The sequence below is a fragment of the Neofelis nebulosa genome, chromosome 2, assembly GCF_028018385.1.
Source record: "Neofelis nebulosa isolate mNeoNeb1 chromosome 2, mNeoNeb1.pri, whole genome shotgun sequence".
NCBI classification, from domain to species: domain Eukaryota; kingdom Metazoa; phylum Chordata; class Mammalia; order Carnivora; family Felidae; genus Neofelis; species Neofelis nebulosa.
In genome coordinates this window covers 25,206,153-25,229,136 of record NC_080783.1, presented here as the reverse complement: position 1 = coordinate 25,229,136, position 22,984 = coordinate 25,206,153, and the positions used below count along the sequence as shown (strand labels likewise).

Genomic DNA, 22,984 nt, shown 5'->3' with positions numbered 1-22,984 from the left:
AATTAGGTTTATGGTTCTTGACAAAGTATCATGGCAAGGCCCACCTAGTTGTAAACAAATGATATAGTGTGCCACCCCAGCCAGACACACACGAAGTTTAAACAATTTAACCTTGACTATCATGCTGTTAGGAAATTTTGTTTGGCAGTTTCCATTTTGCATTCATATTTAAATAGAAATATGTATTACTGCTGTAAAAGGAAGCTAACAACATCTGCCTCCTTACTGAGATTTTACTCAGTCATATATTCCCTTCACTCCTTTTGGAAACCAAGAGAAAGAGGGTCACTTGGCACACACATTCCAGAATTCTATTACTACACATGTGTTGGAGGGCCATGACCTATGTGTGCTTCCACAAATGGTTTCTCATTCTGGCTCGCCCTTCATTTGACTGTCTTTGACCCTCTGGAATCTGCCCCCACATTCAGTTCAACCTTGGGCAGTATATGGCAATTGGGCAAATACTATTTTCACTAAGTTGTTCCAATTAAGTATCAAAATATCTGGCCAAAATCGGATTGGAGGTATTCCCGAATTAATATATTTGCCATACTCTCAGGCCTGCAACCTTAGTTTGATTCTTCTAGACAACTGGGTAGTGTAGTTTTATGGACTAATGTGTTTAATATGCTTTAAAATATGCTTTTAGATTTTTCTTTCCAACATTTCTGCTGCACACAAATGTCAAAAAATGAGAAGGGAGACAAGGGGTTTTCTGAGTAATTACCTATCTAGGTTAGCAAAACAAAACAAAACAAAACAAAACTACATACTTTTTTCCTTTACCTTCCTTCCATCTATTTATCCAAAAGTATTTTTTCAGTTCCTTCTATACCTGTGTGTTAGGAACCATGTAAAGTATTGAAACAAACATGGTTACTTCTCTAATAAGAGTTTAGAATTAATTCAGCATTATTTTAAAGGGAAAGGGTTTTGATTAGTCTGTATCTAACATTCACCTTCTATGGGGTTTAAGGAAAGAAGCCAACAAATCTAAATTTTTAACAGTCCTCTAGCTCAGGAAAGAAGAGTTGGATGGGGTCAGGTTGAGCTGGGCCATTTCCAAGTTAATGCCTGGTGGCTTGGAAGTCCACTCCATTCCTTATAGGGTAATTTATCTATATGACATCTAAAATGAGATCAGGGGAGAGCACTTCAGTGGAGAGGATAAGTATGGACCATGACGGATCTCTCCCTTGTCTTTTACAGAAAGAAAAATACTTTTAACTATGGCCCAACATCTTACTGAGAAATTTCTGTCTTCTATTCTCAGATTCTCAGGTATGCAGTGTCTCAGGAGGTCTGATTTCAAGAGGAAAAAAAAGGCCATGTATTCACTCTTTTAGTGTGTATTAATTTTATAAATCACTTCTCTATGTATTTTAAATGAGAACAGCAGAAAGACAAAATCCATACTAGCCTATGTAAATGGAAGAAAAGTTTTGGGGCACTGAAACTTTGCCAGTGCTGTCCAAATATGTCTTATTTCCATGTCTCAGTATGCTACATGATTCCTTTCCATTGTTTATTTCAATAATTCTTTTAAAACTATGTGAGGAAATATGCTACTTAAAAATAAGAATCTGACATTTCCATTCAACTTAGTGATAACAGAGTTATTTAAGTTAATATTTCTACCTCCTGTCATTTTGACTCAAAGAAGTGAAATATAAAACAAAACAAAATTTCAGACAAATATTTCTGTCACTTTAGCAACCATTTTAATCTTTTAAAGTAAGTGCTGATTACTGCACATCAGCATTATTTTAATTCACAATCATTTCTGCTTTGACAATGCATTATTCATTGCAGAAGCTAGCAAGTATGACTAAGTTTATCTTTTATGCTTGTCCAGAAGTTATTAAAATGTAGCTTTTGCATTCTTTTTTTTTTTTTTTTTTTTTTAGGAACTAGAGTCCCTGAGACACTTCGATATTTTTAAGAGTCATAAATTCATGTTAGAAGTTTTGCTTGTTCGTAGGACTACCTGACAGTAGAGATGGGATTTAATATGTACCTCTGGACTGCTTTCTGCAAGTAATATCCTAGGACAGTTGAAGAGTTACAAAACATGAGGTCACTGGCAACCACAAAAGATTGTATCTTCAAACTTCCTCTAGCTAAAGGCAATGCAGTTACATTGCCTGGATTCTTCTTTCAGTCCATTTAAAAAAACTGGCAGTCTTGACCTCTTAAAATTTCTTTTACTGGGGAAAGAGTGAGAGAATAGTATCTTTTTCATGATCCCATAATTCAGAAAGGGAAGTGGAACATTTATTGGAAGTCTACACTAAACTAGTCCCTATTCTTGAATGGATGATAAAAAGATGAATAAATCAGTGTCCTGCCCTCAAGGAGCTTTCAAGGACCAGGAAATAAGTAGAAAAATGGGGAAATAGTCATGATATTCATAATACTTGCTAAAATAGAAGTATGCATAAAATGGAGAGGATGTATTTGAAAAAGGCTCCATGGAGAGCATGCTTGAATTTCTACTTTGTGAGTAGATAAAGGGAAGAAAGTTCCAGGCTGAATAATTAACCTAAGCAATGACACAGAGGCATTGGTGCACACAACTGTTTGGGGCCATAATGAATAGTTTATAGTCCTTTGAGCTGTTTGCATTAGGACAGCATCTGGAGTGTAAGCTTACAAAGTATCTCGAAAGTCTTCTGAATAGGTTAGAGTTTACTCTGTGAAAGTGTCATGGAGTTGGTCAAAGTTTTTAAACACTGAAATTATGTGGTTTGATCTGCATGGTAGAAGAGACTTTCAGGTTATGGTTCCCAAAATTAGTGTTGAGATTTGAGAACTTGTGCAAGGTGCTGATTTTACAGTCTAGGAGAGGGAGGTACAGGAATTTGTATTTAAAAAAAAAAAAAAAAAGCAATCCCAGGGGTTCTGATGATGAAGGTTCCACATGAGTAAGTATGGATAAGAAATAATGGTTTGGCATGTAATTCCAAACATCATAGCCATATTTTGAGACAAAAATTTAAGTGCTAGATCTGATCAGATGCTTGGTAACCAAACTTATAGGATTAAACGGTGTAAACATGTAGCAGTCTCTCACTTCCCAGTGTTCACTCCTTGATTTGTGGATATATTTCCATCAGGTTGCATTTTTACCCCAGCAGTCCTAAAAAACACGTAACTTTTTTTCAAATTTAAATTATTATAAAGCACCCTGTTGATAGTAAAGTCTCAACAGGATTCCAGCAAATAATATATTGGCATCAGTTTTTAATGATATTACTGAATTGCTCTTTTTTTTTAATCAGAAGTTAATATTGGGCTTGTTCTTATCTGACAACTCTCATTGTCATGTGTGTTTATTTGGTCCCACAATTTCGTTATGTAAATGACTTTACAGTTTTCTTCCAATTTCAATTCAATCTTCCTATCTTGCCCATGATTTGCAAGTTAATTACTGAATGAAAGCTTTAAGTTCTATGCACTTGCTATTCAAAACAAAGATGGGCAAGTATTTTCACTAACTAGGAAGACACAGTTAAAGTAAAAATATATATGGGTGGAATTTTTCATCTAGCAATAAATTAAGTCAGGAGTTAGCAGTTTAAATTATGTTAAGTAATCACTGGATTGGAAAAGTAGGTAATGTCAACATCATTAAACTTGTTTTGTTTTTTTTTTTTTCTACAAGTGCCATCATGTTATACAGTCAAGCAACCTATAGTCCAAGGATTTAGACTTGTTCAAGATTAATTTTGAACAGAAGTGTAAAATACATCAAGCTCAGTATGAGATACTTCTATCCACCCTCTTCTCAAGGATTCAACTCCCCACTGCTGATCTGTAACTGCCAGAGCACACAGTATCTCTCCGCAGCACTAACTCAGATAGGATTACAGACAGATGGCTAATGAACTGACCAGTTATCAGGCACACAGAATTGTGCAAAAGTTTGAAGTATTGAGCCTGTTTAGCAAATCTTCATTTTTCCTGAAGCCTTCGGTAAACATAAATCAACCTAGAGGAGAAATCATAATGGCAGACATCTCATGTGCAGATAGAAGCTGGAAGGGTGGGGTGGGGTGGGATAGACATTCCAAGAGTGTCTGTTTAAAACCTCTTAACCATGCATGGGGGCATCTGGCTACTCTATCAGCATGTTGACTTTAGGTGTGCTTCCATGTATTAAGTAGAATGGCTAGCTCTGCACAAATTTCAGTCAAAAGGAAATTTGATGAGAATCTATTATGAACTTAATATTATTGATCATCACTCACATTTATAGTCTTAGATGATTATAAGTTACTGATAGAAGTAATGGCATGCATGTGCCAAAATAAAATACACATTAATAGACTAAAGGGATTATATTTCCCATTGAATGGGAAGATCTGATACAATATCTATATTACTGTTCTGTAAACTTTATACTTCTAGCACACCTTCACAATCCTTTAGGCTACTGTAATCAATAGAAAAGAACTTAAAAAAGAATAATAGTAAAGGGGCCCAAATGGTTTCCCAAATGTATCAAGAATACAAAATGACTCAAATTATAAGGAAAGGTTAAATTTTTCCTGAAAAATCATTTCATACTATTACATATTGATACATTTAAATATTTCATATATCATACTCATATTTCATATTTCTTCCAAATCATGTAATTAGAAAGCATTAATTATCACTGTTTACAGTTGTTAGCACAGAGCAGAACACAGGAATTCTACCTACTGTGGAACAGAATTAGTTCTAATCAATGTCAAATACATTTCTAAACACAAATAAGGGGTCTGAACAAACTGGAAAACCTTACCAGCAGAATTAAAGAATAAATTAACATGTGTCTGCTGTTTTCAATCAACAGTAATAATGACAGGTATGTTTATTAGCATTTAAGGTGAACCAGCAAAGGCCATCAAGAGCATCCATGATTATAGTCTACCTAGATTATACCCCTTTGGAAGTCGACAGTGCAAAACCTGTTCAGCTCTAAGTGGTGGTGGTCCTCCTGGAATATCTAAGTTTTTATATATATTAGTTCTGTTAATCCTCATATAACACTAACAGGCTGACACCTTCCAAAATTTGTATCACCAGTCCTGACCATGTGGGGTATAGGCTTATGCTTCAAACTGCTTCTAAAACATTTTTACCTGTATAATTAGCAGACATGCAAACATTTACATGTCTAAAATGTAATCCTTCAACTTCCCAACCCAGAAAAATCCTTTAAAGTCTTCTTCAATCAGTCAGTCATAACAATACTTCATGTCAATCAATCCTTTCAGAATTTCATGTTGAAAAAGTTGGACTCATCCTCAGCTCAAACTCAAAATCATTAGCATATCCAGTTAACACTCACTTCAAAATACAGCTAAGCCCAATCATTTCCCATCACCCTTACCACTAAGTCACAATTGTCTCCTGCTTGCATTAATGCAACAACCTCCTAACTTGTGTCCTAGCTTCTACCCTGGCCTCTATATAATCTCTTCTCAATATATTAACCAGAGCAATCTTCTTAGACATACCAGATCAAATTCCAATAACTTCCCATCTCAAAGTAAAAAAGACAAAGTGCTTCTAATGGTCTGGAAGGCCGTATGATATTTGGCCTTCTCCATGTATTCATAACCTTACTTCCTACTATGTTCTTCCTGGATCACTCCTCTGAGCACTCTCGGATGTACAAGGTGCACCCTCTACTTAGGGCCCTCCCATGCCCTCTCCCTGAGCCTCTCTTTCTCTGATAGGCTACAGTCACATGGTTCATCTGCTTACTTGCTTTTCTTAGATGCCACCTCCCAATGAGGTCTTCTCTGACCCACACTGATTTGCTATATTTTATTTATTTTTTAATGTTTATTTTAATTAATTAATTTAATTAATGTTTTTATTTTATTTATTTTTATTTTTCATTTCAATGTTTATTTATTTTGAGAGAGAGACAGAGACACAGCACAAGCAGGGGAGGGCCAGAGAGAGAGGGAGACACAGAATCCGAAGCAGGCTTCAGGCTCTAGGCTGTCAGCACCGAGCCCGATGCAGGGCTCCAACTCAAAAACTGTGAGATCATGACCTGAGTCAAAGTGGGACACTCAACCAACTGAGCCACCCACATGCCCCTAGATTTTATTTCTAATACATGTTTGAATTAGAAATGTTATAAAGTGCAGAAGAATATAAAAGAAGAAAATAAAAATCATTTATAAACTTTGTATTTTGGTGTTTTTCATTTTTTGATGTCTAGTAATACTGTTTTCTGAATAGTATAATAGTCTGTCTAGTTTTGTGACCTGCTGCTTTCACATTATATTTTATCCTAAACATTATCAGGTTATATTATGTAGATGCAATTTTTTTTTGGTCAATTTGCCTCCCATTAGATAGCCATACCATAATTCAATTAACCATTTGCTTTATGGAATATTTTGCTATTTTGCTGGTACATGAAGAAAACCAATAAATATTTTTAAATGAAAATATACATTAAGAAAATATCACTAATTTCATATCATACTATTAAGAAGATTTGTAGCTCAAGGAAGGTTGATTTGGATTTCAGAAAGAACGTGACCATGCCATTCTTTATGTCCTTCTGGAAAACACTGATGGCATCTGGACCACTTGTGTAGGTTTGTAGACAACTGGCACATGCATCAGACATCAGACAACTGGCACATACACCACTTGTGTAGGTTTGTAGACAACTGGCACATTTGATAAAGGAACAGGCTGGCCTAGACTGATGTGCTGATACTAGGAGTCTACCAAAGACCTCTGTACATATCCATCATGTTTGACTCTTTAATCACTGAGTTACATAAAACAATTGAAATATGCTTACCACATCTGCAAATGACAACATCAGGCAGGGGTAGCAATTTTTCATACATAGGATAACTATTCAGATTTTAAAAAGCACTTGGTGGGGCACCTGGGTGGCTCAGTCAGTTGAGCAACCAACTTTGACTCTGGCCATGATTTCACAGTTGGTGAGTTCAAACTCCATGGGTTTAAGCCCCACGTTGGGCTCTGTGCTGACAGCACGAAGTCTGCTTTAGATTCTCTGTCTCTCTCTCTGCCCCTCTCCCACTTACACACTCTCTATCTCTCAAAAATAAAGAAATGTTAAAAACACTTCTAAAAATTTTAAAAAAAGCACTTGGTAAATGAAATGAAGAGCCAAAAGTAACAATATAAAATTTAACAGGATCAATGTAAAGTTCTGCATTTGTGGTTCTAAATGAGTATTTCATGCAAATATCAACAGCTATGCACACATACAGGATCTATCCGTCATGAGACAGGTTAGAATTTCAGTCCTCACTCTGGTTTTAGAATTGTTTCATTCCTCAGGTAGATAAGTTAACTTTTCTGACTCTTTTTTTTTTTAATTTTTTATTTAAGTGTTTATCTTGTACATGGAGGTTCACACTGTGCTGCATACTCAAATTTAGACATCGTTACCGATATCATCAATCTCACCATTTATTGAGCACTTTCTACATTCTAGCTTGTAGACAAAGCGCTTTACACTTAGTATCTCATGGAATTTTCACAACACTATAGTGTAAGTACTATTATTTGTCTCATTTTTATAGGTAAGAAAACAGAAGTGTAAGTGGAACCAGAAACTTGTCTCTCTATATCATGCTGGGCTTATTTTACATAGCATATTTGCTTGTCAGAAATTTTTGTTTTTGTACATTTTTAAAAATTTAATTCACATTTACTTTGATTCTATTACTTGCTTATTAAGGTTCATCAGTAAATGGGGCTAAAATAAATGCCAGTTAAATATAAACACATTTTAGTAATTAGCATTTATAATTGTGATAGGAAATTATAGCCTGTGGTTTAGGGAAGATAAAATACTTGAAAGTATTGTGTGCATAACCAAATTACAATATTGCTGTTCACTGCTTTAAGTGTTCATATAAGTGCTGGTAAAAAGCAGAAAACATAAACTTTGAAATCATTTTTTATCTGCATTCAGTCTCCATTATTTATAATTGGTAGGATCTTGAGTAAGGAACTTTACCTAAGAGCTGACTTTCTTTATTAATAAAATATAGATGATGATACTTCCTGTATATGCTAGGGCTGATTAAGAGGAATAACATATGTAAAACACCTGGCATGTAATATACATCAATCGATGTTAGTTCCTTTTTCCCTCCCTCAAAATATTGTATTTAAAAACATTAAAGAACAACAAAGAGAGACAAAGAAATGTAGACAGTCAGCAGAAGTGATATGGCAGACAAATCAAGTAATCTGGAGACAGAAGTGTTTATGCAGACAGAGTTGAAATGATCAGTAAGGCATCATAGTCAAGTAATAGGAAAGGGGGAGGCTGTAATGTCTTAGAAACTTTGACAGGCTTGGCAGAAAGGGACAAGTGGGTTTCAGAGGTCTCTGCATGCTTTGGCAAAGCTTGAGAAGCCGCAGTCTCAGCAGGAATGCTGCTAATAATCTAAGTACAGTGAAAGCTCATTCTGCTACTGGGATATCACATTCTTGTACCTTTCAGCCTAGTGTACATGGAAGGAGGAAAAGAGGGCAGATAATATTTCAAGGTATGTGACAGAAAAGAAGAGAGGAACCCATGGTGAAACGGTATTTGAATTGCTGGAGAGGATTAGATGTCATCAATGCTGGGATCCCTGCCCATTCCATGACCCTCATCTGTGAGACTGCTAGTCAGAGGTGCTAAGAGATCCCTGAGGAACTGTAACCACTGTGTTTTCAGTATGTGAGTGGTGTCACATTTAAGAGGCATGGGTCAGCAGCTGAAATTCAACCACAAGAACTTTACTTGTCTCAGAGGACATTAAATGGGATCCAAAGCACTGCCCGTGGCAACAGTTCCAAACCTTTTCTTAATTCTCACTTTTCTCACACTACTTTCAGCCTCTGATTCACCACAGGCTACCCCCTGCACAAGGATGCTCACTAGCTCTCTCTCCTGCCTTTCTGCCATCACCAAGCATTCACAATCTCCTCTCTTCCATTCTATCACTTTCATGTCATTGGTTTGACTTAGCCATTCTCCCTAAATACTTTTATTTCATTCAGCTCTCTCGTTAAAAATTTTTCTGTCCATCTTAGCATACTAAGTGTGAATTCCAACATTCTAGGAAGACTGTGTGTGTGTGTGTGAGAGAGAGAGAGAGAGAGAGAGAGAGAGAGACAGTGTGTGTGTGTGTGTGTGTGTGTGTGTAGACTTGATGGACAGTTTGGTCCAGAGGGGTAAAGAGATCAGGCTGGCAGATATGTAATGTTTGAGCAGATATGGAAGAAAGACCATGAACATTCCCACATTTGTTGTTTTTTAATCCTGTCAGAGTAGTTGTTACTTGAAAGGCAATGTACTGGTTCTATTTCACTATGAGCATAAAAAATTCCCAATATCTATATGTGGCATGGTCTCCATAAGCAGCCTGTTTTCATCTGGCTTCCATTTGTCAGCTCCAAGAATAGATCTATCTCCTCTACGAATTAATAAGTAATGGGTATTATCATAGGAAAACTGAAATGGATAAAATTATAACAAACTCCTCAAGGGGAAAAAAAAAACCATTTATTTTCCACAGTTCCTAACAGTACTAAAAACACAGTAGACTTCCCAGATCCAATAGCCCTGCATTTCCTTTACTAAGAGGCCAGTATCTTCACACTATAGTGCTAACCCAGCCTCTTCCACCTTAAGTCAGTTTTGAAAGGTCTTATAATGTCTGTGGCTTGAGACTTTATAATTATGGCTGGCACCATTAATCTTGTAGCCTCTCTTTCTTATTATATCTGAGATTGAGACTGAGTTTCTGTTACAGATTGCTAGCCTGTAGCAGTCAGTTGGGGAGATGAGACATCACTGAGACAGATAACAAAGAAAAATGGGTAACAAGTTGGGGAAGATTAGGTAGCTCCATGGCACTGTATTAAACAAACTCTTTTGAGGTATCAGCCAGAAGTCTCATTTTACATCCCTACTATTATTTCATCCACCAAAGGGATTTAGCTGTGTGTGTGTGTGTGTGTGTGTGTGTGTGTGTGTGTGTATCTCCCTCAAGTCCTCACACTTAAAATAAAAACAACCACATTAACAAATAGGCATACTTCTAAAATGCCACCACAAGCCTAAGGAATGAAATGTGATTTTAAAATTGATGAAGGTTATAAGAAAGTGACCCAAAAGGCATTAGAGTAAGTAATAAGCCTAAAATGTCTTGATGTAAAATGTTTTCATTAATCTGCCTTTGAAGTTCACACACAAAAGCTAAAATTCAAGAATAATGGATTTATAACATTTTTGAAAAAAAAAGATTCCATCAACCAGGTATTTCAATGGCATTTCTTACTGATGTACTACTAGACTGATCTGGAAATTGAGTTATTTAAAGAAAAAGAGATAAATGATTTGCAAGCCCCTGCATATATATCTGTTGTATTCTATCACAAAATGATTTAGCCTTAAATATTAGCCTCACTACCTATCAATCTGCCCCTAGTTCTCTGTTTTCTAAAAAAATATATTGTTAGTCTTGTAACCATCTGAAATATAAACCTCAAGGTAGAATCAAAGTCCTTATGAACTAGCATATTAAAGAGTTAGTCATAATGCATTTTTATTATATAGTGGGGATTGTTCTAGGTGTCAAAGTCCTTATGAACTAGCATATTAATGAGTTAGACATAATGCATTTTTATCATATAGTGGGAATTGTTCTAGGTGATTTATTTCCCATGAAAACCTTAGGAGGAAAATGCTACTACAGATGAGGAAGCTGAGGACAGAGAAATTTAATAAGTTGTTCAAGGTCACACAGAATGGGACAGGCCTGAAATAGTCCAGAGATCTGAGCCAGAATCCATGTTCTTCACCAATATAGTCAGGTATCTAGTTTACTTTAACAGATATAAGAAAAGAACAGTCATGTGGGACAGAGAAGGACCGAACACACAAAATGAATTAAAATACTCATAGGCAGACAAACTTTATGTCAGAACAAAGCCCTGTTTCTTACAGAATTAGTATAAATACTGGTAAGTTCAGTGGATTTTAGGAGGTAAAGAAAATGTTAGGCAATAATGTTAAATGAGATCATTAACACAGATACTTATTCAAAGTCACCTAGGGAATGACATACATGGAGTTTAAAAAAAAAAAAAAAGACTCAGGGTCACTTGCCAAAATCATTAATGCATGTGGGCAATGAGTAGTAGTTAGCAAATGACCTAAATGGGCAGGGTGGAGGGTATTATAGACAGATGCCAAGAACATTAAGAATGGGTGTCCTTAACCACACAGCTCCCCATGCCCACAAAATTATAGATGTATTTGCTTATAAATGATGATGTGAAGCTAAGAGAAGGCTGATCACAGTTCCCAGTTTTAGGCTATAATACAGAATAAGAAGTGTCTTCATAGTGTTTAATTATAAACACTAAAACTGATAACGACAAATATTTATGGAACACTTATGTGCTAGGCTGTTTTTAACATTTTCATGTATTATCCCAAGTCACTGTAAGAAAAATGAAGGATAAAGGGGCTAAATTAGACAGAAGAAACTCTGAAGTCAAGATTAGAACTTATGTAGAATCCATATCCCGAGCTCAACCACTAGGCTACCCTTTGAAGCAAAGAAACAGAAGGGTAACTGTGCAAAGACAATAAAGATGCAGGGGCTTTGCCCTGCAGTGGGGTCAGGCAAAAGGTTTTGGTAGGGAGGAAGACAAGAGGGGAAAGGAAGAACAATGAAATCTATGGTTTCTCTCTCTCTGATTGCCCATTTACATATTTTAAAGTAACATATATTTGTACTTATTGTAAGTTAATTCAGTAATAATGTAAATTAATCCTGAAATAATGTTTTGGGTCACCCCCTCCCCCATAAAATGTTTGTGTTTACTGTATGGATTAATAGAAATGATTGACTATTTCATGAGAATGTTACAAAACTGCATGACCTTAATTTATCTTTTTCTACTGAATCAAACCAAGCAGAGCTCTGTCAATTCTACACCTCTAAGGACCCTTAGATATTTGTTTATTCTGCTAGAAATGCACAACAAATCTTTGCAATAAAATATTTGATATTTAAAATTATTCAACTTAATGAAATTTAGAAATGAAGTGATGGGTATCCAACACTCCGTCATTTGTAAAATCTTTTAGTTTTATCATTGACTTATTTTCTAGTAAAGCAAGTTTCTTTATCCTGAAAAATTCACTTTGGCATGTGGTAACTAGTAATAGTTAACTACTGACAAAGTAACTAGTAACTTGGCAAACAGGTAACTAGTTTAATGATGTATTCTCCTTCTTGAGTACAGTTTAAAATGATTCTATAGAAAAAGATTTTGAAAAAAACTACTAGATCAAAATTTTTATTTAATAAAGTATAAGGAGGGAGGAGAACTAAAGTGTGTGCGACATCTAATTTTGAGATGACTTTAACTTTGTGCATTTTTTAATCAAGCTTTAAAACATTTATTTCTATTATGCTTAAAAAGAACTTTAAGAGAAATATTACTGCATAATTTCCTTTCCATCTTTTTTCTTCCTTGCATAGAAAGAGCACCTAGAATTGCCAAAAGAATCACCTCCAAATAGAACATAATGTGTTCTTCCCAGGCAGCAAAGAGTTAAATAAAGGTTGCATACGGCTACTTGCAATAATCTAGACATGAAAGATTGAAAAGTGGATTAGCAGCTTGACCTCCTTATTCATCTTTCCCCAACTACCTGTGGAGATACCAATTCCCCTGCTCTGGCTCTCCAGTGTAACCATCTTTGCTCCGAACTTTGAAATAAAAATGGCTTAGCAGGAGGACACCAATAAGAGAGGGAGGACATATGTAAAACTTCTTTGGAAATGTTACTGACTAGGAAACTGGAATAGACGATTTTCAGTTCCTTGTAAACGTCTTCCTTTCACTTCCTAGCTTCTCTAAGTGATGACAAATTATAGAAGGAAAAGAAAAATAGTAAGCTCTTTAAATTTTGCTTAATTGTGTAACTAAGTTCCACAAAACCACTTCCATTAGTAAATGGGAATAAATATGTGAATGGTAATCAAACCTATGAATGAGCATTGCAAAACAAGCCACAGACACATGCATAATCACTCTTAGCCCATTTTAAAGTAAACAAACAAGAGAAAAATAGAAGAGGGTGATATTGAATGGATTCAGCATAATTTTCATTCAATTTTACATAGCTGCTTTAAACACCAAATATAAAATCAGAGTTTTATGTTCACAAAGTCAGCTATGGAATGATTTCACTCATATGTAGAATTTAAGAAACAAAGCAAATGAGTAAAGGGGAAAAAAGAGAGGCAAACCGAGAAACAGACTTTATAGAGAACAAACTGGTGGATACCAGATGGGACACGGGTGGGGCGGTGGGCTAGACAGGTGGTGGGGATTAAGGAGGGTACTTGTTGTGATGAGCACTTGGTAATGTATGGAAATGCTAAATTATTATAGTATACACCTGAAACTAATAGAACACTGTATGTTAACTAATTGGAATTAAAATTTTAAAAAAATCAACTATGGAATGTTTTACAAATCTCTTTTACATTAATCAGATACTTGTTATTTGAATCAATGAGTCTCTTCCTTTGTGAAAATTTAAGTCAGTTTTACCAATCTATCATTTCAACACCTACAGCTAATTCTGCCAGGTTTAGAATTATTTGCACAGCCTCATACAGCAGGATGACTTAAAACTCTGGGGGTACCTGGTGACTCAGTCATTTGAGGCTCCGACTCTTGATTTTGGCTCAAGTCATGATCACAAGGTCATAGGACTGAGCCCCACATTGAGCCCCCTGTTGGGATCTGTGCTAAGCATGCAATCTGCTTAAGATTCTCTCTCTCTCTCTCTCTCTCTCTCTATCTATCTATCTCAACATATCTCAAAATTTACCATCTTAACCATTTTTTGTAAAGTTTATTTATTTTGAGAAATAGAGAGAGGGAGGGGCAGAGAGAGAGAAAGAGAGGGAATCCTAAGTACAGAGCCAGACAAAGGCTCAATCCCACAAGCTATGAGATCATGACCTGAGCTGAAATCAAGAGCTGGACACTCAACCAACTGAGCCACCCAGCACCCCTCACGTTAACCACTTTAGTTGTACAGTTCAGTAGTAGTTAATGTATTCACATTGTTTTTGCAACAGTCAACACCATCTGTTCCAATAACTCTTTTCGTCTTCTAAAACTAAAATAATTTACTTATTAACAAAATCTCCCCATTCTCCCCTCCCTCTCTAGCCCCTTAAAATCACCACTGTTTTCTATCTTTATGATTTTGACTATTCTAAGTATCACATATAAGTGAAATCATACAGCATTTGTCTCTTTATGACTGGATTATTTTACTTAGTATACTGCCCTCAAAGTTCATCCATGTTGAACATTCTTGGGATAATGCCAGAATTTTTCTTCCTTTTTAAGGCATAATAATATTCCACTGCATGTATATATCACATTTTGCATATCCATTCATCCATCCATAAACATTTTGAAAACATTTGTTTTGATTAGATTATGTGGACTAGATTTCTTTGATTGCCATCCAATTTAAACAGTGTGTGTAGCTCTTATTACTTTTTTTTCAAAGTGTGTAACTGAAAGATGCCTTCCAGTTACAAGAATCTCCAATTCCCAAAACTCACCATTTCAAAAAAATGTTAGGAGTTACACTTTCAAAGAAAATCTGATAATTATGATTCCTTGGCCTTTCTCCATTCTGTCTGAACAGTGTGAAAACTTTCTTCATAATACCAGCAATTTTTATTTAAGTAATGGTATATATTTTCCATTAAAATTCATATAGTGAAAAGTCTTATTAAAATTTGTTCTAAAATAAGCTTCAGAGAAACAACAAAATATGAAGGCTGTCCCTAACTGGACAATTTGAACCCCATGACCTTCTATTTACAAAATTTTAATCTCTTCAACATTCAGTGGAAGACATCGAGTTCTTATTACTAAAAATTTAAGACACCAAGGCTCTGATTGTCCCTAAATATGACTCTTAATACCTACCTTACAGAATTTCTTCAAGAATTAGAAATAAGATTCTGTAAGTGCCTATGATCCATAAGGCCTAGAAGGTCACAGGTGCTTAGAGCATTGTGATTGCTATTGTTGCAATTAGTGACAAAAATCTCACATGACAGAGAGCTACATATTCTCTAAGAGGGGACCATACATTTGTCAGTTGGCTCATTTGCAGCAAACTCATCATATGTTCTCTGGCAATTTTGAATCTGCATGTGGTCTGAAATATAGGCTTTTCTAATTATTTTATTAGCATAGACATCCTCTACCAAGCCAGTGCTACCTATACTTGTACCCAGATTCAACTGGAGAATTTTGACGATGGGTAGATTCCCATCCCTGAACCAGACTTACTGAAGGAGAATCTCTGGGAGTAGATTCTGATGCATGTCCAACTTTGGAAACTCTTAATCTACTTATTTCTGGACATAGAGAACGTTGTTCTTTTCTAATGCCACACAATACTTCTACTGTCACTTTACATAATAATTTTTTCTTCCAACAGGCTATGGTCATAAAGATTTATTTGAAGGTAGAAAACTAAACCTTCTTAAGAGTTAGAGCAGTATGTCTGTGGGGTACAGAGAGTTTGATCTTTGAGGTGGAAACTCAGTTCACTCGGAGAGGGACCATTTGATTAAGTCTTTTAGTCAAATAAAGGTAACATCTATCCAACATTCTTGAGGAAATCTTTAGGGCAAGAAGTTAGCATGAATAAAGAACCTAAGGGATACTATATAATAATGTAAATGACAAATGTTAGCAGAATATGACCCTGAAGAGTCAGATATTTTCCCTGTATACATTCTGTGTTAAATTGCCCTGTTCTTAAATAGTTTGTTCTTTATTGAGTTGTGTGGGTATATGTGTGTTTTATTCAGCATTTACCCGCAGGAGACAAGGGGCAAAACCAGTTCATACCATGCATGATGTGTAAGCTTAATTTTCTCTTTGCATTGTCATAGAGAGAAATGATCCGCACTGGACTGGGCTGAGCCCAGCCTTTACCTCTACAGGATTCTGATGTTCATACGTGGCAGCAGTGTATACAACAGACTGTCAGATTTTCTAGAATTTTCAGACCTTGTTGTTGAATATAGCCATTACTAAATATTAAATTACATAAACCCACAGTTAAATTTTATTGAAACAAAGGTAATAAATATAAACTTAAAATTCACTATTTCCTGATTAGTTATTTACATGATTACACAATTACATGATTAATTATTTACATGATTGAGTTTACTTACATTTGTTGAATCTATGTGGTGGAAACACTACATAATGGTATACTCACTGGGCATCTCTTCCAAAATCTACATCGATTGCTTAAAAGGGAGAATGTTAAGAATGTTTACACCATGGAAATTAGCAACTCCTTAAATTGGGGTGTTACTCCTCTACTTTTTGAAAAGTTGTTATTAAACATTTACTAGCACTCCACCGACATGGTATTATTTTAGACTGAAGAAGCACTGCTTTGGGAAATGCACTATTAAAACTTTTCTAAGGAAGCCACGCTATGTATATTCTCTGTTTGAAGTGAGCATTTCCTTATGTACAAACTGATGTTTCCTCTAGTTTAAAAGCAGAGAATGAAATGAGCCTCTGCCTTGAGAAGGGAAAAAAGGCTAGGGGGAAACAAAGGAGTCAATCCTTAAGGTTTGGAAATGGTGCGAAGGTCTCAGTAGTGAGGAATATCCTGACTTCATAAGCAGGAACACAAAAGTCAAGTTTGGTCTTCTCTGCAAACCCCCACCAAATAACCATTATTATTATTAACAAATGCTAATAACTAGTCTCATTTATGCTTTGAGGAAATTGGGAATGCAGTGGGTCTTAAGAGCAGCTAAGGGAGAGCCAAGCACAGTTGTGTGGTTATTGGAATCATTGGTAGCAGAGGCTGGAGTTGGCAGTAAGAGGATAAGGGCAGAGAAGAGAGGCCATGGAATTTGTCCCAGATTTTAGGTGGTTTATATGTAAAAGGAAAGTAGAAATTAATTTATAATCACAAACTTTGAGACCAATGTATATCTATGTAAGTATGTGGATGTGTGTGGATACATATACTTTATGTATATATTTATTATGTACAAACACCTATATATATATATATATATATATATATATATATACACACATATATACATATATATATAGGGACTGAGCTGAGCTAAGAAAGGTATATTATGGGAAAAATCTTCTGTTCTGCCTCTTGGGGTTGAGGTACTGACTTCTTTAATTGTATATATAACACCTAATTAAAATTTTGATTTTAGAGGAAGCTATTCCATATGATGAAAATAAAGATCTGTCATGAAAAATCTATTCAAAAAGTAAAGCAATGTACTTTTACCCTAAGAAGCTAAGGAACACAACAAAAAACAAAAAAACAACCAAACAAATAAAAACCAAGCTAGCAGGTATGCTGTGCTTCCATCTTATAATGAATTTTCTTACATAAAATTTATCCTGGAGTGAGTTTCAGTCAACCTGGAAATTGTCTTTCTATAAATGTATCAGTAAAGGCCTTCTCTGATATGGGTCCTTGACAAGTCCTAACTCTTTCATTTACAGTATTGAAAAACTTTTTCACTTACAGTATTAAAAGAGCAAGCTACCACTTGCTTTTATATTTTAAATACATTCCTAAATTATTTCGTTCTTATTGCCAATATTTTGTTTAGAATAATTGATTTAAATTCGTAAAGTATCTTTAAGTCTTTTGTTTTTTGTTTTATTAGATTCCTGAAGAATTTATTTTATAAATTATTTTGAAAACAAATCTTTTAGGTTTATATGAGTTCATTTATCTTTTCTGGTTTTCACATTTTTCTATTTCCATCATTAAAACTTTTTTAAAATCATTTAAAACAGTGCACATGACTTATTTCAATAAAATGCATTTATGTAAAAGTGGATCTGTGCATATATAATACATGGAAACTGAAGCTGTACTGAATTGCACCATGGATAATTTTTCTTGCTATTTTTGTTTTCTACTCTACCACAAAATTCCAGGCTTAGAAGAATGCATCTATTTTATATAAACATTTTAAGATTGAAGGAGTAACAGAAGTTGATAAATTAAAATCAGGTTTAATTCTACTGTATCTTGATATTTAATTATTTTCTAGTTCAAGACAGTTTACGTACATGGGACACAGCACTCAGTATTAGTTAGGAGTGGGCAGTCATTAGGATGGGGGAGAGTCATTAAAAGAAAAAATATAGTTTTAAGTGTTACTAATTTTTTTTTAAGTTTTACTAATGGTTTTAAAGCAGGTAGATTATCTGGCTTAAACAAACAGAATTATGGGGCACCTGGGTGGCTCAGTCGGTTAAGCGGCCGACTTCGGCTCAGGTCATGATCTCGCGGTCCGTGAGTTCGAGCCCCGCGTCGGGCTCTGTGCTGACAGCTCAGAGCCTGGAGCCTGTTTCAAATTCTGTGTCTCCCTCTCTCTGACCCTCCCCCGTTGATGCTCTGTCTCTCTCTGTCTCAAAAATAAATAAACATTAAAAAAATTGAACAAAAAAACAAAAAAACAAATGGAGTTATGTTAATAAATATAATGCTTTTATGAATTTGCCAATTCCCCCACATTTGTACCTCTGTCATAGGTATCTCACACTTTCCAAAAGTTCACAATAGGCCACTTCACTTTTGTGAAGACCTACATTAGTACTTGTTTGTTATCCGAAAGAAATGGAAGAGGATTTTCACTTTCACAAAAAAAGGCATTGCTGCACTAACACTGGTCTTTTGGAAAAGCGAAGCCACATAATATAACCTTTTGGACGGTGGGGGACACTCTTTACTTTAGGCCATTTTGGTTTGAAAAGTTTCATAGGAGCTTTCTACTTTTGCACAGTGGGGGACACCTGTATTTGGTTTTGGAAAGCAATTTGAGAATGAGTGGTACATCTGGTGTAAGCTAAAGAAAAGATCGTAGGATCTGGAACATCCGAGGTTTCTTCCTTTTGGTGCCTCAGTGAGCTCAGGCTATAAAATACTGTATTCTGCTTAGACACATGAGAAACAGAAACAAAATAAAATGTTAACTAATATATAATAAAAATGTAACTCACATGTTATAAAATTATTTCTGTCCACATATGGTTAATTCATATGGAAACACAAATCATAACTGGAAGTCGCTTTCTTCCTTTATCATAAGAAATAGCTCAGATTTTGACACACAGCAAATTATTTATTCCTCATAATAGTCCTATGAAGTTGATATATTAGTTTCTGGCCAAAAACCTATGCGTGATCTTTCAAGCCTGACCACAGGCTTACCCTGGCAGGTCTCACAACAGAAAGCTGCCCTATCCACACCAGACTTGGTACACAGCTAATGCATTGTGGTCTCTGAATTCAGGGCAAACTCAAGGTTTCCTAACGAGCCATGCTCTTAAGCATAGCTACATTTCTAGATCAGTTGCCTCCATTGGATGCCTCCATTTATCCAATGTCTTTGACAGAGGCTCTCCTCAGGTGCCTTTGCTGGAAAGTCCTTACACGGGCCGGAGGGAACATTTAAGATGCTTTTTCTTTACTCTGATTCACTACTCAGAACTTTTTCACTCAGCTTTTTTTCTGCTGCCTCAAACCTACCCTCTGCCTTCTAGATCCATAAAACTTTAGGAGCTTTTGTTTGGGGCTCCCTCAGCAGTGAGACAATTCCCCTTGTCTGTGCTGACCAGTCTGATCCACCTGACCCTGACCTGGAGCTGTTCCATGGGGAAAAATGGACAGTGGAAGACCTGGTGCTTTCTCCAGTTTAGCCACTTGCTTATGCTACTGCAATAGGGGACTGAAAGGTTGACTGTTACCTTCTTATTGGTTCTTTGTCTTAATCAACCACCCTGAAACCTACCAGCTCAGCTCAGCTCTTGATACTCTTACTTAATAGATGCAAAAATGGAGGTACTGAGAGCACAAGTGACTTGCCCAAGGTCACTTGGGCGGTGCAAGGTTCCCAACAAGTCCATTTGGAGCCATTCTCTTAACCACACAATTTTCTTCCAGACAAATATTATTGTCTATTTTTCCATATTCATGTTCTGATATACTCTCATTTGCTTAATTTTTCTAGGGCAACTAATTTCCATCATTTCGACATTCTGTGGTGATGGGAGTTATTAGAAGTACTCCAAGTAAGTGAAACGTCATTTACTATTAGTTAGTTAGTTAGTTTGTTTGTTTAACTCTGAAGGTAGTTTATTTAATAAGCCCTGTTGACAAACCTATCCAAGACTGTCAGAATGTTAGGTACGTCTTGCTAGGGATTCCTATAATAAAAAAGATATTCTCTCCCTTACCTTGCTGAAATTTATGTCAACATACCTCAAGTATTTTTGGAAAATACAATTTGGTTGTAATTACTCCTAAATCTCATATTTTTAAAGGATTGGTATCATTTAAAAATTTCTTTTCTAGACACTCAAACCTTTCCTTCATTATTCCAATTATAGTGCAAAGGTTATGTTGCTAAAGGTTATGTTGAAAAAAAGCCAGGTTTCTCTTGAAAAGATTTTGCTTTTTTACATTAAGAATTGGTACTATACAAAAAGACCAAAGCTTTATTGAAAAATAATTTATAAAATCTCACTGAAGAATCAAATATTCTTAAATTCTTGGTCAAAATTGTGTGATTTGTGGATTTACCAGCCCTACACAAATTAGGTTCTTTACACCAAAGGAAAAGTAGACATATATATGTCTTATATACATATATATATATGTGTCATATATATATGTGTGTGTGTGTGTGTGTGTCTTATATATATATATATGACATATATATATGACACATATATGTCATATATGACATATATATGACACATATATGTCTTATAAATATAATAAAATATACATATAACATAAATATAATATAAATAGTATAACATATATAGTTATAAATTTTATTTATTTATTTATTTATTTATTTATATTTTGAGAGAGAGAGAGAGAGAGAGAGCACAAGCAGGGGAGAAGCACAGAAAGAGAGAGAGAGATAATCTCAGCCAGGCTCTGCATTCTTAGCACAGAGCCTAATACAGGCTTGATCTCACAAATGGTGAGATCATGATGTGAGCCAAAATCAAGAGTTGGACTTTTAACCAACTGAACCATCAGGCACCCCTATAATTATATAGTTTTAAATTAAATTAAGCACACAGATGTAGGTTGCCATTTTTACCTGAAAAAGACTTAAAATGAATAAGCTACGTATCTATGGATTATAACTTTTACTTCACATCCATTCTTGTACATATGATGAACAGAAGAAATTATTACTTAGATTCATCTGATTTTCTTATTATGAATTGATTGTTTCATTTAGTTATCCATTTATTCAGTATAAAACTTTTATCCATCCATTATGTGCTAAAACAGAGGACAAAATGATGACCTGGGCCTTGTCCTATAGGACTTTCATTTTAGAGTGAGACAGAATGGAAGGATTTAGCCCTGCTCTTTATGCAGTTATGTGGGAAAAGTTACCTAATCCAGCCTGTAGAAGAGAACACTTCTTAGAAGGGGTAACAATTGATAAGTGTGATGCATACAAGCAAAATTTAGTCTGGCAGACAGAAAAGCAAAGGCAGTACAGACAAAGAAATTATAAGAACTCATTCCATTGAGGGGAGAAATAAGCAGGAATCTGCTAAAATCTCCAAGCCTCTGGTTTCATTAAGAACTGACCCCACATTAGTCAGTTGCAGTGACAGGATTTTTAGACAGGGTCATAATTAGATATCCATTAAACAGTGCTCTTGGTAGCACTTTCTCAGGTGGATTTGTCAAAATTGGAGGCAAGGAGAATAGTTAAAGACAGGTGGCCTCTTAACGAGGAGGCCTGGGGCCCCTAAAGGGCTTATGCATGGAATTTAGGAGGTCCATGAACATGAATGAGGAATTGTCACATTATTATTCACATTAATCTCTTATTAAATATATGATTTTCATCAATTATAAATATAAGGTCCTGATAATATGGGCAGTGCCAACCACACTGCGACCAATAGAAACGAAAGATGCATTCATACTCTATTCTGGTACTTAGCAGTATCATAAAAGCTCCCTCACCTACCTTTCTTTCTTTCTTTCTTTCTTTCTTTCTTTCTTTCTTTCTTTCTTTCTTTCTTTCTTTCTTTCTTCTTGCTTGCTTTTTCTTTCTTTACCTCTTTCTCTATTTTTAATTATAGTAAAAACAGACAACATAACATCTACTCTCATAACCATTTTTAAGTGTGCAACTCAGTAGTGTTAAGTATATTTACATTGTTGTGCAATAGATCTACAAAACTTTTTCATCTTACAACACTGAAACTCTATACTCATTAAACAGAAATTCCCCATTTCCCAATTCTCCCAGCTCCTGGTAACCACCATTCTTCTTTCAGTTTGTATGAATTTGACTACTTTAGATACCTCATATAAGTGGACATACAGTCTTTTTGTGACTGGCTTATTTTGCATAGCCAAATGTCATCAAGGTTCACCCATGTTGTAACATGTCACAATTTTCTTACTTTTTTAAGGCTGAATAATGTTCCAATGTGTGTGTATACACACACACACACACACACACACACACACACGCCGCATTTTGTTCATGCATTCTTTCATTAGTGAACATCGGGGTGCTACTATAAATATGCATGTGCAAATATTGCTCTGAGACTGCTTTCAATTCTTTAAATATATACCAAGAAGTAGAGTTGCTGGATAATATAGTAGTTCTATTTTTAATTTTTGAGGAACTACCATACTATTTTCCATTGCTATTTTACAACTTTAAAATCCCACCAACAGTGTACAGAGGTTTCAGATTCTTCAAACATCTTCACCAAGACTTGTCATTTTCTACTATTTTGATAATAGTCATTCTAATGGGTATAATGTGAT

The 22,984-nt window shown here is 35.3% G+C and overlaps 1 protein-coding gene and 1 long non-coding RNA gene across 10 annotated transcripts in view; one reads left to right on the top strand and one right to left on the bottom strand.

The window, feature by feature from the left end:
- The window catches only part of ERBB4 (erb-b2 receptor tyrosine kinase 4), a 1,148,410-nt gene that overhangs the window by 351,848 nt on the left and 773,578 nt on the right, over positions 1-22,984 (bottom strand). The window lies entirely within an intron of this gene.
- Positions 1-22,984, top strand: part of LOC131498817 (uncharacterized) — a 48,264-nt gene that overhangs the window by 2,330 nt on the left and 22,950 nt on the right. For 2 of the 4 annotated variants that reach the window (XR_009255603.1, XR_009255606.1), the window contains exons 2-3: positions 1,213-1,284; positions 20,166-20,226. This is a non-coding gene — a long non-coding RNA (uncharacterized LOC131498817). The remainder of the gene's footprint in view (positions 1-1,212; positions 1,285-20,165; positions 20,227-22,984) is intronic. The other 2 variants (XR_009255607.1, XR_009255604.1) reach the window with 1 other exon arrangement.